Raw genomic sequence first — 17,322 nt, 5'->3', positions numbered from 1 at the left:
TAATATGGCTCAAACTATGCTAATTTAAATATAGTAGTTACTATATTTGGTTAAAATTTACTCACATTTCTGCAGCTGCTGACGATGGAGAATCAACATATTATAGCATTTCAAAATGACGCATTCCGACTCCTAGGCTGTCAGACTCCCGACGGACGTTATCATGCCTTGATTTGATTTGAATACATATTAAATCTATTAAATAAGATTTTTATGTAAATTTCTGACTACTTATCTGTATTTAATATCTTAAATAATATAATTTGTAATAAAAACGTAATCACATGGCTATAAAGTAAGATATTCCGGTGCATTTGTACAAATTTGACTTTGATAACGCCATCGACCAAGTTCAAAAGCATTGAATTACTTAATATTCCTCGTAGAAACGAAAAATTTATATCAACAGAATCATTAATATATCTTTTATATCATTATATAAATTTCACAATTTGGTTTGCTAGAATAAATTAGTCCAGTCTAGGTTTCTGTCGAAAAAAAAGTCCGTTAAAAAGTATGCAGTCTAGGTTTCTGTCGAAAAAAAAGTCCGTTAAAAAGTACCGAAAATGCCATCTTCATTCGTAAATAAACCTGTAGGAAAGTGAAAATAAAACATCGCAGTGATTTTATGACATGTGTCAATGAACCTCACCATAGATACAAGTACCCATGTGAATAACATCTGTTGGAATGCGCCAACCATTAAGGCGGAATGCACCCTATTTTTTGTGTTTGCTAATTTGATAATGCATTGCTAATAGTGCATTTTATTATCCAATATAGAAAATTTAATGCAAATATTTATAGTAGATTAGTGGTATATATAATAAATCTGACTTGCATATATTTTGAGAGATATGTTCCACCGCATTTATAGGATAAGGTGCAACTAACCTGAGTGAACTTTTGCAGGAGCGTACGTTTTCTCGCGTCTCCCTGTTGACCAGTAACTTCACTATGATGCCATGAAGGCCGCTTTTCTAATAAAAAAAAGGAAATTACGGAAGGGGGATTTCATAAATGTTTAAGGTCATGACGACCAGAAACAGTGGAAACACTTTTACAGTTCGGTGTTCTTAAAGGGTGTTGGAGATGATAGGCGCTGATCTAACTTTTGATAAATTAAAGAATTTAATTGTCAAAGACCAGTGTGATTGTGCAATATAAGCCTAAAAGAAATATTTACCCTATTGACTCTGAGGACTATGAATAAAGGTACGGGTCATTCATTCTTACGATTTTCTACGGCCTTCGTTTAAGCATGTTAAATTCCAATAGTTAGTCTCTTGGAATTTGGAATCCGAAATTCCCCCATTAAAATCATGCACCGCAATTCCTTTAATTATTTTACAATTACCCTAATTTCAAATCAGTGAGGTGATTAATTTTTAATCAAATGCATTACTTCTGCTGACATTCATTGACCATGAAGGAGAAATTCAAACACTTGATATTCAGAGAGCGACGAGTGCAATATCTCAAATTTAGAAACCCAGCTTCAGGGGTGCTAAATTTATGAGATTTATGTGGATATACATGTCGTTAGAGACATTCAGAAATAGATTAGTATGCCTTTATCAACATTAAACAATGGTCTGACGATTTTAGTAGCACACAAGCGACTATTATACTGGCGACAGAATTACCTTTCAAACATTTTCAAATTACATATGAACCGCAATATACCAGGTATAGGAGAGTTTTGTTTCCGTAGACAGTAGAATATGTTTGTATTTGTCCCCTGTCTATAAGTGTCATGTGTAAGAGAGTTGTGATATCGGAGACAGTAGAATACGTCTGTATTATGTGTAAGAGAGTTGTGATATCGGAGACAGTAGAATACGTCTGTATTTGTCTCCTGTTTATAAGTGTATATCGTACGTTAAGCTTAAATTGATATTATTATATCCAGGGCAATTTGACCTTAAACAAAATAAAGTTGTTGCAAAAAAATCATATTCAGTACTGATATTTAAAAAAAGAATGAAAATATTCCGAGGTCAGTGTATCAAAATTTAATATTCAAAGTCAAATGCATGTGCTACTTACGCATCTGAAAATTAGTATGAATTTATCTAGAAATTATTTTCTTCTCCCGGGACGATATGTATGTAAGAGTACTCTGGTAGGTTTGGAAGAGGTTTCTCAGTATTTATGATGATGACTGAGATGTCGGTTTAATTTATAAACCCTGATGATTCACATCTGTTATGACGGTAAAACTATCGATAATAGCTGTTCATCAACTAAGTTGTGTAGGATTTTATAATTCTTCAATTTACTGTCGCATTTGCGTCAAAATATGATTCCGCATATATAATAAGAACATTTAAAGCATCAAAGTATTTAAAGATCAAAGAAATAAGCTATAAACTTAAATTTTAGAGCATTTAATTGTTGATTAAAGGATAAACTTCTTTTTTGAACCTTGCAAATTTAGCAAAAATAGCTTTGTTAAAATAATTAAAAAACAAATTAATTAAACGTATTATTTTAGTATCTGCAATAAAATTCTAATTTCGTGTTTATGGAAAAAACTGTAAAAATCAAAATAGAATTTTCTCTTTCAAATAAACGAATATAGCAATTTGAGTTTGATCACTTTACCGAACGATTGCAAGCATATTCATGAATAACCTTTAATGTAATAAAAAATGAATTGTTTTGTGCAATTAAAGTTATATTTTGGTATTATTTCAACAGCTGCTAAAATAAAAATCCAATTTTATGGCTACATTTTCTATCAACTATACAGATAAAGCAAATTTTTCTCAAATAGACTATCACAACTTTCCATTGAAGATAAAAATTGATATTGCATTTTATTAAATGACACTGAATAATTGGTTAACAGAAAAGGTGACTTCGTCATATGTCCTCATTGAATATCAAAGGGCCACTACCTTTCGGCTTTTAAGGTTTTAAACGAGAATGTAAAACGAGATCGATAAGTTTGTAATGTCGCAAAAGTTATTAACTTACCGTTAATACTACACTATCATCACCATCTGAACAATTTGATTAACATTAATAAGATGTTAATTTTCATAACGCAGGTCGTCATGTTTCCTGCCGTCCTAAATAACGCAGTAGTTGACTATTACTGCACCAGACGACAAAACAGCGGAATGACTCTCCACTGTTATCATATATCACACAGGAAAGTTTGCATATGTTTCGTGTTGTAACCTTATCTTAGGCCATCGATACATATTTCCTGATGTTAGTATTGTTGTAAGAAACCGTTATGTTTTGCTCCGGAAAGGTAGTGGGCCTTTAAGTAGCCCGTAAACCTTGCTTTATGCATGTAATACCTACAGCTTATTTCTTATTTACAATATATACAATACAAAGTGGTGGTATGAAATATATGTGACGCTAAATAATCAAAATGTGACAATGATCCAATTGTAATCAGCAGTAATATGGCTTCGTTTACTATGTACTGATTTTAGGGAACAATCAACTTAATGAGAAAATACCTTCGAAAAGGACCTTGTGTATAAAAGATTGACCCCAGCAAAGAATCCGGCCACTGGATGGCGGGTTATTATATGAAATAAAAGAATAATGTTTTCTGACAGGTAATTATCCCTAATTAGTAATGATATGCAATTGGGAATCCAGATTGAAATTTAGGTTCAAAATATCAATTTTGATAATAAAAAGGTAAAAACATGAGAATTTTCAGGATATTTCAATGCAAAATGCACCTTATTTTAAATTGACTACTCTCTTTAGACTTTGAGCTGAAGGGCCCAATATTATTTTATCTAGTTTTGTATGAGAACCTAGACTTTAATTATGGAACACACTATCCTTATCCTATTCAGCTTAGTAATACATTACTAAGCTTTGAAACTGTGATTCATGAAAAAAGCATGAATTGGTTGGTGTCTAAAACATTTCATGACGTGACATCTCTTAATGTGTAGGCTAGATAGATCTTTAACCATCTTAACCATCGTTCGCAATAAAACAATGAAAACGACTGATGCTATCTGCAGTCGACACATGTGTTTCTTTATATAGATAGCACCGTGTAAGATGTAAAATTAGAAGTCATTACTTGACCAGTTCACTCCCTTTCGGACCGATGACTCGTCTTGCAGTATCTGTGAATCTATCATGACTGCTAAGACGACTGTTGCGATTTGGAGGCCTTACTACGATCATCTGAATTTGCCTGAAATGTTTCGGTTAAACTTGTTAAACACACCAAGGTGACATTTCTGAAAGATATCAACGAAGGCTATTTTAACAATCATGCATAGGAGTCATAAACGATATGCGTAATATCTATTCTCGCACCTCGGACAGAGAAATCTCACATGATACCAAGTGCTTGATTTTTATATCTCGTCCGATCTGTCTGGTACCTTTACGTTATTTTCAGTGGAAGTTTAACCCATTCATGTAACAGTGTCAGCGCTTGTGACGTCATACTCTCAAATCGGTGACGTCACGCGCTTCAAATAATTGCAAACCATGCATTTTTGGTTGTTGTGTTTAATTATTAAAACCGTGTACCGATTGATCATCGTTTTTCTTTGATACAACCTAACTATAGTTTTACGCGGAATGACTGAATTCTAAGCGCAGATGAAAAGGTTAATCGACTTTGAACCAGGAGGCCCAAGACGAGATACTTTTACACTTTGAACGCGTATATAGATGGGTTTTGTTATATCTAAGAGGCGCGAGAGAAAAAATCTATTACCTGATCGAGATCGGGTATCTCAGTCTCGTGCTAAGATTTTGTAACATCATATGAGTTCTAGGAGACACCATTCTATTTGCAAACTGTACATTCCTGTCACCATTATAATTATTTTTTTCATAAAAGAAGTCATATTTTTTTCTCCAAAATTTCATTGCAATTTGATTTCCAAATGTCCAGTTGTGTTGGTTTTAATTAATATGTTACCATATAAACGAAGAATAGATATACCGGGATAAAAACTCTATAGTTATTCAAGAGATCGTTACTCAAGAGACCTTTTATATCGATGCACACCTGATATGATTTTGTCTTATCTTTAGATCTGACCTTTTGACCTAGCTTTTACATTGTCGGAGTGTTTCGCAAGGTTTAGTTGTCCCAATGGCTTTTATCTTTTGTTTCTTTTTTATTCCATATGGGATTGTTTTCTACTGCCAGCATAAGAATCCTAGTTTCGGATCCGTCTTACGTTCATCAACTTCAAGTCAAGTTACAGGAACTGACCAGTAAAGTGAAAAGTATCGCCAATGCGAACCAACAACTGACCAATACAAATCAAAAACTGACCAGTAAAGTGGACAGTATCACTACCGCTAACCAACAGCTGACCAGTAAAGTGGACATTTTAACAAACAATAACCAACAATTGAAATCCAAACTTGACGTTCTGACCACAACAGTAAACGACATACCGACAGGAGGGTCTGGAGGGGTGTATACCAGGTGGGGGAGGACGTCATGTCCCAACACTACAGACCTGGTGTACCAAGGTATGTAAATGGTTGTAGGTTTGTGTTGATGATGTTCTGATTTGTATACTGTTCTCTTAGTTGTGTTAGTTGTTGATTTTATACCTTTAATTGTGTGGTTGATCAAAAAATAAATGTAAATGTCAATTTATCGTATCGTTTTATTACCAAAGTTCATCTAAATAGGATTGAAAAACATCAAAAGGTTACAAAACAGTCAAAGATGTTCCCATTTTAAGACAACCAGAACACAGGCTTTACAGAAATGTTTTTATTCTTAATTTAATTGTTTAAGATAAAGACATGAAAATCGACAAAACAAGGTTTTATATAGAAAAGCGTTATTATGAATAGCTGATTTCACTATTTCCATGCTTAATCAGAAGAAAAGAAATATTTTAAAATACCATATTATTGCAAAGAATCGTGTTATTGGTTATTTGTTACCATCAAATAACCATTTTACATATTTTGATTCCAAGGAAATAAGGATTCCTAGTTTTGTAATCTTAAGGAATTAACAGGTTATGTCGGTGGGTCGTGGCATGCTCATACAGGGACCGCAGCCAATCACGTCTGTTTGCCGTCAGAACCTCAGTACGAACCAGATGCACTGACTGGAATGTCTTACGCGTTTTTGTATGGTACAGAATATGAATCATTTTTCTTCGGTCGTGCGACCTACAATGATGATGTACCCTGAACCGTATGCCGGTCGTCAGTAAGACCCACTATTATGATGATACCTGGTCGGAACTCTTGTTATCAAGAATGGACTCACGATTACAATTGATATCTGGCTTCTGGGAATTACGGTTTAACAGCAGCCACAGAGTTCATATGTTTGGATCACGACCCGGAAGATGTACCGCATGGAAACGAGAATAAGAATGGGGCACTTCTGTTCGACTTAGCTAGTATATGTGGAAGTCTGGATTGTCCTCCTTATGTCGATCAGAAAACGTTGTCTTGTGTCGTCTACCCGAAATAGATCAAATATACAATTTATAAAGATTGTTGAATCGTATGATATTGAGATTCTTTACCCACATCAACATGATTTAAGTTATCGTCACATGAAACAGTGACCCGTTTGATAAAGAAGACCATATAAAAATGGCGCTATATCACTGACACGCACTGTCAAATACAACACAGAACACTTCACGGTGACCCAATGAGGAACCAACTACAACATGAACGACTTATCCGCCGTACAAAGACATACTACACTCTCCAAAAACAGGGCTATGTCAATGGAAGAACTTTGTTAAGGGTTTGTATATCCTGAAATGCATTCAGTTTTACTATGATGTAGTCCAGGTGTAGATATAACGACAGTGATAGTAACCACTGCAATATCGGGAATTGCTGATGGTAGATATAACGACATTGATAGTAACAACTGGAATATCGAGGATGTACAAATGTTAAAAAGTAAAATAAAGAAGGTTATTGGAAGCAAAATCTACTTAAACATATGCCAAAAATTTGACGCCAAAATTCCAATTCACATTAATAGAGAGAAACGACTTAGAAATATTTATAATATTGTGTCAATTAAGGATTGATTGTCAATCTTGTTGCTTGCAATGACTGATGAAGAATTTTAATCTTGTGCAAATGAAGTGAACTGCGAAGCGGTTTATGTTACATTTGCAAAAAAGTCAAATTATATGTATTCGGTATAAGATTATTATACAATTTGCAACATTGTACCAGTTACCGTACATGCATGTATAGCTACGAAACAGCTGCCAGTCAGTTCTTCTCGTCACGAAGGCAACACAAAATGTAGTTCCGAAAATAACTTCATTCTTTGCGCTTTGTTACGATTAAGAACGGCGATTTTGAAATAGCTTTTTATGTACAAGAATTAATGGCTTAAATTTTAACGTTATTATGTAGCTTCAAATACAAAAATTGCTGCGCAGTACTAGCACTGCAGTTAATGTGTAATCCGGTTGGTCGATTTAGCAGGGGCCCGGTTTTGAAGAAAATGACGATTGTGGTGAAAATGCTGAATAGTTGGTATCTAAACATAATCAAATCTTTTAAATCTCAATTGAAATTGTTGTGGGATGTAAGTGGATGTTGTATTTCCGTCTAGTGTTATGAGTAGTGTTATGTAGTTGTTTGGGGCTCGCTGGCATTTGAGAGGAAAAAACAATTCTTCAGCTTCTTATATCTGTCAACCTGGTTTATTCACTAACTTCATCAACAAAAGATACGGACACGGAGAAGAAATTCTGGAAAATACATATTAACGGTAAAATGAACAAACGACTTAGAAATTACAATAACCATTTTCTGATGGCACATAAGAAGTGATAAAATAATTATAATATACATTTACTAAAATAATGAAATAACAAAACCAGGACCAGTATAATATACATTACACTGAGAATTATTTGTGACTGGCATTTAAATGTTTTTAAACTAAATCTGTGGTGAAATCCAACCCCCGTGTCTATGGTATGTGATGCAGTCCAATAATCATGCTTCCGGGGCTCAATAAAACGTATTTAAATGTGGGATTTAGTCGCAGATCACTGGAAGTCTCCTACTGTGTTATTCTCTGGCAACTGGAGTTTTGGGATTAAAATTCTGTATAAAGGAAGTAGAGAAACATCGATTTGAAATGTTGGTGTTTTTCAACGACCCTCCAATGCCGTAGGTTTTAAAACTCACAGAATCGTTTTGCTAGGCTTAATGTCACTGATATTAGCCTGATTGCTATTTGAGCGTAGTTTCATGGAATCTATCGTTTCTACGGGGCTTGATCCTACTGTTTCGTGTTCTACTGTCAGTGTGGACGTATTGTGTTCCTACACATCAAACAACAACAGTTCAGTGGTCCGCCATATTTATTACTCAATATTACTTCACACAAGCAGTTCCAAAATGGTACACCGAACCAATGTGACGGTGCTTCAAACGAACCTACGACACATCCCCCTTTCTTTAGATATTATATTTAACTGTCCATAGATATGATATGGGGAATAAAATAAACTTTATCAATATGTAATTGAGTCCATGTGTGCTTAACTTTCTTCACTATGGATGAAACTAAATATATTAATTATTGTTCCAATAAATTTCTAAGCAATTACATATTTAAACGTTAACATTATTATTTCTAAAATAATCTTTCAGTTCTCAATTAGCCATGTCCACTTTAAAGTCTGTAAACACTTTTAACTAATATCAATTAACTGATTTAACTAGGAAAACACTTTGAACTAGTCAAACATGACTAAAAGAACATATAAACTAATGCACACTAATCTGGCACACGAAATCTTGCAGATGTTTCGGTTTCTCAACACGTCTTCCAACTCTTGTCGTCACAGGTGTACTTGGGGTCGGACTAGGAACTCTCACAGGGATTTGTGATGGTTTTGGAGAAGTGTCTCGTGTCTCTCGTGTAACCAGTTCCATTTGTTTGTCTGGTGTGACATTTACACTTTCTGATGGAGTTTCAACAACTGGTTTTGAACTATCAGTATCTGAACCTAGAATAACTGGTGTACCAACAGGCTTCCATTTTTCCTGGGTCTTTCTGAGGTGACGACGATTACGTCTGTATTCCCTTCCATCCTCTGTTCTTACGTTATATGACCTTATGTCGGTTTAATCTGTAACTACGGCTTTTGTCCATAGCTTAGATCTACCCACTGGTTTTATCCTAACCACATCTCCTCCTTTCAAAATACCTAGTTCTTTCACACCGTGATTGTAGTTATTCTGCTGTTTTTCTTTCCTTTGTGTTATTTTGTCTTTTACGTCCTTTGAATTCAACGACTGTGGTTCTAACAATTTCGTTGATGTTGGTAACAAAGTTTTTGTCCTTCGACCGAATAGACGTTGTGACGGTGAATAGTTCACTCCTTCACGTGGCGTATTTCTCCAGTCTAGTAGAGCTAGAAATGGGTCTTTAGCGTCACGGATAGATTTCTCCATGATTCGTTTAGACGTTTTTACAGCGTTTTCAACTTTTCCGTTTGACTGTGGGTACGCCGGTGAGCTGGTAATGTGCTCAAAATCGTAACTTTCAGCAAATTTGTCAAATTCATGACTCTGAAACGGCGGTCCGTTGTCGGAAAAGATAACATCTGGTATCCCATGTCTCGCGAAGTGCGCCTTCAATTTTCCAATTACCTCTTTACCAGTTTTGTCGAACAACCTGTCTATCTCGAAGTAATCGGAAAAATAGTCTACTGTCACCAAGTAGGCTTTCTGATTTAGGTCAAAGAGATCACAACCTAGCTTTGACCAAGGTCTGTCAGGTACCTCGTGGCTTATTAATGGTTCTTTCGGCTAATCGATAAATCTTGAGTTACATATCTCACATTTACTGACAAAGTTCTCCACGTCTTTGTACATTCCTGGCCAATACAAAGATTCTCTCATTCTCCGAATGCATCCCTGTATTCCTAAGTGCGAGTGTGCTGCCTCAATGATATTTTCTCTCTCACTCTCCGGCACAACTACTCGGTCACCTTTGAAAACTAGACCATTCTGAACGACAAGTTCATCGCGGAATGTAAAGTAGACATGAAGCTTGTTATTAAGGGTGTCTTTAGTATCCGGCCATCCTTGGAGAATTACCGTTTTGAGTTGCCTGAGTACCTCGTCGGATTCTGTTGCGGCTTGCAGCCTGGCGTATCTCGACTCTGTGATTGGTAGTATCACATTGATGTATTCAGTCTCGCGCTCGGTTTCAGACCGATTTTCACTGTTTTCCTTGAGATATGCTCTACTGAGCGCGTCGGCCATGTACATTGTCGGACCCGGTCTGTACTGAATTTCAAGATTGAATTTCTGCAACCGAAGTAACATTCTCTTGAGTCGCCTTGGAGCGCTCAGGAGATTTTTTCGACAGATAATCGCCAGCGGCTTATGGTCCGATTCTACTAAAACTTTACGTCCATAGGTGTATGTTTCAAACCTCTCTACTCCGAACACCACAGCCAACAGTTCCTTCTCGATTTGAGCATAACGCTCTTCTGTCTTAGTCAAAGACCTCGAAGCATAACATATCGGGTGTCCATCTTGCATTAGACATGCACCTAACCCTGTCTGAGACGCATCGCATTGTAAGACGGTATCCTTTGACGGATCAATGAATTTTAACACTGGAGCTGCTGTTAGCGCGTTTTTCACTTTTTCAAATGCTGTGTCATGTTCACAATCCCATACAAACTCGGTATCATTTCTGATTAAGTGTCTTAGAGGTGTTGTGATTTCGGACATGTTTGGAGTGAATTTCTGGACATAGTTCGTCATTCCCAGCAATCTTTGCACATCCCCTTTGTTTGCTGGTTTGGGCATTTCTTTAATCGCTCGCGTTTTTTCGGGGTCAATTTGTAAACCTTCTCTCGAGATTATGTGTCCCATATACGCTACTCGCGATAGTCTTAACTTCAGTTTGTCTCTGTTGAGCTTAAGATTCTGCTCGTTACACCTTTGGATGAACGCTTTCAAGTTGATCTCATGATCTGTCAACGCATCCTCATCCTTCTCTCCTGAACCGTAAATCAATATATCATCGTGTATGGCCTTGACACCAGTCAAACCTTCCAAACACTTATCGATTCTTCGCTGGAATTCCTCGGGTGCCACCGATATGCCAAAAGGCATTCTTTTCCAACGAAATCTTCCGAAAGGGGTCCCAAACGTTGTTAACAAACTACTCGCTTCATCGAGTTTAACATGCCAGAAGCCATTTTTTGCATCTGCCACAGTGAATACCATGGCGTTAGCTAAGTCTGGCAACACATCATCCAATACTGGCATCGAGTAGTCATTTCGTTTGAGCGCTTTGTTTAACGGTTGAGGGTCTATACACAATCTGATTTTTTCCTGACGGTTTTGTAACAACGACTAACGACGAAATCCAATCAGTTGGAACTGTGACACGTTCGAGCACGTCCTTTTTCACCAAACGGTCTAATTCGTCCTTGACCTTTGGTTTTGTTGCTACAGGCAGTTTTCTCACCGGTATTTTCGTCGGTTTAACAGTTTCATCAATTTCTAAATGAAGTTCTCCTGGCAAACAACCTTCACCTTCAAACACACCTGTTTTATCAAGGTCACTGATACTTATTTCCTTCGTATCAACCAGGTTTACGACATCATCACCCACATTTCTCTCCTGTATGTTATGGGATTGAATTCTGATCAAATCCATTTCCTGTGTGTCAGCTGACCCTAGGATAGGGTGAACGTCTCCCTGTACGATCACATATTCAACCATATATTTCTCCTTTGTTCTCGGATTGATGGTTTCCAATGTTCTCTTTCCAACAGGTTTAGTTGTGGTTTTGTTGAACATCTGTAGCTTTCTGTTATAGCTTTTCAGTTTCTTAAATTGACGATCATGACATGCACGTGCATACACGCGGGCTGGTAGGACATTAACTGATGAACCACTATCTAGTTGGAACTCAATGTTTTTCTTGTTGATCTTCAACAATGCATTGATTCGCTTAGGTTTCACACCTAGTGCATTTACTTCTTCAACAGAGAACATATAATCGCTTTCCTCTGATTCGTCACTTACATAGTGCACGCGTCGATGACCTCCTCCACGCGGTTTGTGTTTTCTTGGACGTTCAGGCTTACGCTCGCCTTTACATTTTACCTCAAAATGTCCTTTATCACCACATTTTCGGCATTTACGTCCATATGCAGGGCAACTTTCCTTCTTCCTGTCGTGTTTTCGACCACACGAATTACACGTCGCGTCGCTGGATCGGTCATATTTCTGTTCGGACTTATGTGGAGCTGTTTTACGCTTCATATAATGTACTTCCTCATTCATTTCTTTCATTTGGACAGTAATCTTTTCATTAGTCCGGCAAATGTCAATACACTTTTTTAAGTCCAGTTTTCTCTCTTGGAGTAGCTTCTTTCTAGTACCGTTGTTTTCAAGACCTATTACGATTCTGTCGCGTATCATTTCATCCTCAAGCGTATCGTACTTGCAGGTTTTAGCTAGGGATCGGAGTGCGGCGACATATTCATCAATAGACTCATGTTTACCTTGCTCCCTTTTGTTGAACATGTATCTTTCATAGATGTCATTTGTTTGACCAACACAGAAGTCTTCAAATTTCTTTAACACCTTTTCAATGTCATCTTTATCTTCTGCGGATTCAAATGTTAGACCATCATAGACTTGGAGTGCTTCAGCACCTATACATGTCAATAATGTAGCATTTCTAAGCTTCTTTGATTTGTTTATGAGTCCTGTGGCAACTTCATAGTTGTCCCATACTCGCTGAATTTTTTCCATTTCACAGATAGATTACCCTTCATTTCTAGTTTTGTTGGAAAAGGTAAGTTTGACGGGACATGAATTAATAACTGTTGGACTTGACTTGCACCACCTTCAGTACCTTGTGGAGCCTCGGCGCTTCCACCAACGTTTTGATTAACCATTGACATCTTAAAACAAGTTTGTTTTCACAAAAGTTTATATAGATTCAAAGTTTATTCACGTTGTCCGGCCTCATAGTCCTCGGTGAAATTTGGCGGGAACCGCACGGTCTGGGCACCTCATGTTTACAACGCTTCGTGCCTCCATGTCGATTATCTTCCTGGGCTCACGATCGATTTTTACGATAGTAGTGTCACTCACCTTACCATCGAAAACCATTCTGACACCATGTTTCGTGTTCTACTGTCAGTGTGGACGTATTGTGTTTCTACACATCAAACAACAACAGTTCAGTGGTCCGCCATATTTATTACTCAATATTACTTCACACAAGCAGTTCCAAAATGGTACACCGAACCAATGTGACGGTGCTTCAAACGAACCTACGACACACCTACGTCAGCGTTTTATCAAAATACGTGTAAACTATCTGAAAATATTATATTACTGACAATTTCTAATATCAATTTTTCTAGCATTTCTGTCTGTGTTTCTAAATGTACAACGATAGGCCACATCGTAGAGAAAGTTCATTTGAAACTGAAGCGGCGTAAAACAAGGTCAAAATGTAAACAAAGAGGTCAGCGCGTGACCAAGCATCTTGATTGGGAAATGAAGTGATCGGAGTTTACTAGTTTCATTGAGGCGGAGCGAAGTGAAAATGTAAATATTAATGTGATATGCAATGTGCCTAAAGGTTCGTGGCATATCGCATCATTTTAAGAGATTAATAAGTTTGATATGCACGAGTGTTAGTTACTTTTTATCACATTACATTTAAAAATAGTAAGATAAGCAAAACTTTTTATTTTCTCTATATATAAAACAGTAGTAATTCGGCTCGAATGTAACGTTAGCGTCTACCGCGACAATCGGAAAACGTCATATATTGGTTATGACGTCATAACGATCTGTGACGTCAGAATAGTGTTATTACACTTTGTAATATCGATAGCCGTATGACAGGGCTGAACTGGTTAATTATAAATGATAAAGCTATTGTAGCCATCAACGATATATATCGTTTAGTGAGATGATATTGCTCAGTATTTTTTTCTTATACGATTATCAAAATTGTGAATCTTAAGTACAGTAATTAATTGGAAAATATTTTTGGAAGCAAATGCTATATTTGTTTAGCTAAAACAGACATATGATATAAAATTATATTGTAATTTAACAGCTGTTTTAAAACATACAACATTTTACATTTATTGCAGATATCAGAATGAAAAAAAAATGTTTTCAATCGTTTGAACAAGGTTATTTTCAGTTCTCTTTTATAAGAAATTGCTATATTTGTAGGGTTGAAAGAGAATTTAATGATTTATTTCTTTTTTTGATCAGCTGTGATTGACATGTTTACTGGCATAACAGATGTGAACCATCAGAGGTTATAAATTAAACCGATACATCAGTCCTTCATAGCTTACATGAGTAGTCTTATCGACTGGACGACAAACCTGTGAGAAATTCCTTTAAAGTCAATTTCCGGAAGAATTGGGTAAGTACATGTACCTGGTTTGAAATGTTACATTAAGATGAAAATTTTGTTTTGTTCTTGCATAAACTCTTGTCGTTTATTCGGATCGCTTAAAGATGCTTCAGCGCTGATAAAGCATAAAAATTACTCATCATTTTAGCAATAGTTGGTGATTATTTTGTGTAACCTAAATGTCTAATTAAGAATAAAAATAATATCAAATAATTATTTTTGCTTTTTGTGTATTCACAATCAGTACTTCATTCCATATGGGACATAGTGTCATGATTTTATTTTTTTGGGACGAAATTAATTATTTTAAATATTTTTATCGTGAAGTAGAATTATAAAGTTAGTAACTTTCGTAACTGAAGAAAAATTCTTATTTGTCTTCTCCTGTTTTTGATAGAGAATCATTTATGAGCGGTGTAGCTCTTTTAAATATCACATATTAACTTCTAATTTGAAATTGGAGATCCGTAGAGTTATAAATAAATATAACGGTCCGTATTCTTGGACAAACATGTGTAAACATGTATTAAAATATATAAAAAAAGTTATAAGTTGAGTTAATTCTCTAAGCTTTAAACATTAAATTCTTTTTTTTATCATTATTACATATTCCGAAATTTAGAATTTCCTGCAGAAAAATATTGTTCCAGCAAGAAATCTTAAAAGAAATTCTGTATTCAGAAAAAACCCATCTGATGTCATGATTTCTAACAAGCCTTCTATGGTTGATAGAAATCAATTGAAAACAGTAGGATATCTCTGGACAATCAATTTTATACACAATGCTATAATAGTCATGCAATATATGTTTTTATCTAACCTAATTGTATCTACAGCAAATCATTAATTTATTTTATAGATATATAAAAGGAAAAAGTTCTTACATTCTATATAATCCCAAGGAATAGACTAGCCAGAAGTTAAGAAAATTAATTTTGTGTAAAACAACTTTCTAAGAAACAGACATAATTACATGGTTTCTATTTTAGAACAATTTTGGATAGACTGATCAACGCCAAACCATTTAATTACACCTTTTAGAATTAGTTTTGCTGGGCGTTTAAAAGTGAATTATAGGAACTGGCACCTTCATGTCAATCCTGTTTTTATCATATCAAATCAACGCATTACCAGTTATAGATCTCACAGCATGTAATCATTTTAATATGAATAACACGAAACAGACCTATTGAGGGATCGCCAGCTGTTAAACAAATCGTCGGGTACAACACATGATTTTGCATTTTATATTATGTATTCTATGACAAATAGTAGGTAAACTTTTATTAAGATTTTTATTATTTCCCAAGCTACGATCCATCTGTGTTTGACAACTCTACTGATTTTTTCTTTCATTTTTTTATAAATATATATCAATATTCTTCTTTATATCTTTACAGGAAAATGACGCTTGTTAACGTTGTTCTCGCTGTCCTCCTGTGTGTAACGATTTCACAAGGAGAGCTTGTGACGGAGGATTCAAGATTCGCTAAGGAGTCCCCTGAAAAGATTTGTTCTTCAAAAAACGAGAAAATATTAACTAAGGCTGACAGAGGAATTCAACAATTTCCATGGTTTTGGCGTCCTAGAGGAGAAGGTGGCATTGGCAAGAAATGAGTTTATCCGATCACATGTAGCATTCATTAAAACTTTGAATGTTAAAGCATAACTCAGTGTATTTTGTTTGAAAATGGTTGTGATGTGTTCCTATCTAATCTAAATACACGACGACTGAATTAACTATGACAAATGGCTTGCTATACCCATTGAGGAAGTTATAGCTGTCAGAATTCAAAGACACCATGTTCTGATACAACACAACACGCATGCTTATTACACGTCATTACACACGAAATCATGGTCAAACAGACGCTTATGACTAGCTGAACATTGAAACATCGATATGACCTTAATATCTTCGTTATATTAATTACCGACATGTACATCGATACCGACAATAAAAATACATACATGACAAATACACATAGAGAGGGGATATATGTCTATATAAATTCACAACAAAACACTGGCAATACAGAGGTATAGGGTCTTCAAGTCGGTGCTGAATATAAACGTACATTCCGATTTACAAAGTCTGTTAAAACGATCAACCATTATGGTAAGACTTTATGAGCAATAAAACCTAAGAAAATAAAGATAAAATTGCAATTAAAACATGCAAAATCAAATTTGGTAATTTCTGTTGCCACTTATTGTTCCATTGCATAAGATGTCTGGCATTATTTAATTTTAGATAATAATACTAAATTTCCGACAGAATTAAATCTATGGCAAAATCTAAAGATCATTACAAGGCAGTGTTTATATGATAAGCTGTCGGTGTGACTGTTTATGTAATTAATAACGTTTAAAAGTGATATATTAATATTCAAAAAGTTAAAAGTAAGTCCATATTCTTGACTTTTAACATTTGATACAACGATGCCTTAATAATGTCTTCTTTGATATCAGTATATCAGTACTAATTGTTGTTACATTATTCTGATTTCTAAAAACCTGATTAATCACATATATGTACCTGACCTTAACTTCGTTTGACCAGAGGTAATTCTTATATGACCATTGTCTCGTGCTTATTCTCGGAAAAAATGGAATCACCGTTTGAAACGTTTTATAAGAAGCTACTTTTAGATATGCTTTATGTGGATGCTAGTTGGTAATTAAGAGACAGTCCTATACTTGTTAAGATATCAGAGTTGATGATGCCTATCAAAAATTTTAATAATGATACGTGTGTACTATGTGGGGAGTATTTATCATAGATCGGAGGAAAACAGTCAATCTATAGATCAAAACGCGGCAACTTTTCCAGTATCTTCAACAAGTGTACAATGCATTGAAAACAACGTTGACTATTCTAGCAGTGGTTAGTATACCATTGAAT

General features: G+C 35.4%; 1 long non-coding RNA gene across 1 annotated transcript; it reads left to right on the top strand.

Moving 5' to 3' along the window:
* Positions 1–5,181: 5,181 nt before the first annotated feature.
* LOC138306925 (uncharacterized) lies at positions 5,182–16,040 on the top strand. Its single transcript, XR_011205931.1, has 3 exons — positions 5,182–5,493; positions 14,270–14,426; positions 15,818–16,040. It is a non-coding gene; the product is annotated as an uncharacterized lncRNA (long non-coding RNA).
* The last annotated feature ends 1,282 nt before the right edge of the window (positions 16,041–17,322 follow it).

Source organism: Argopecten irradians, chromosome 14 (genome assembly GCF_041381155.1).
Source record: "Argopecten irradians isolate NY chromosome 14, Ai_NY, whole genome shotgun sequence".
Lineage (NCBI taxonomy): Eukaryota > Metazoa > Mollusca > Bivalvia > Pectinida > Pectinidae > Argopecten > Argopecten irradians.
The sequence above is the reverse complement of the archived record's forward strand: the minus strand, read 5'-3'. Positions and strand labels throughout refer to the sequence as shown.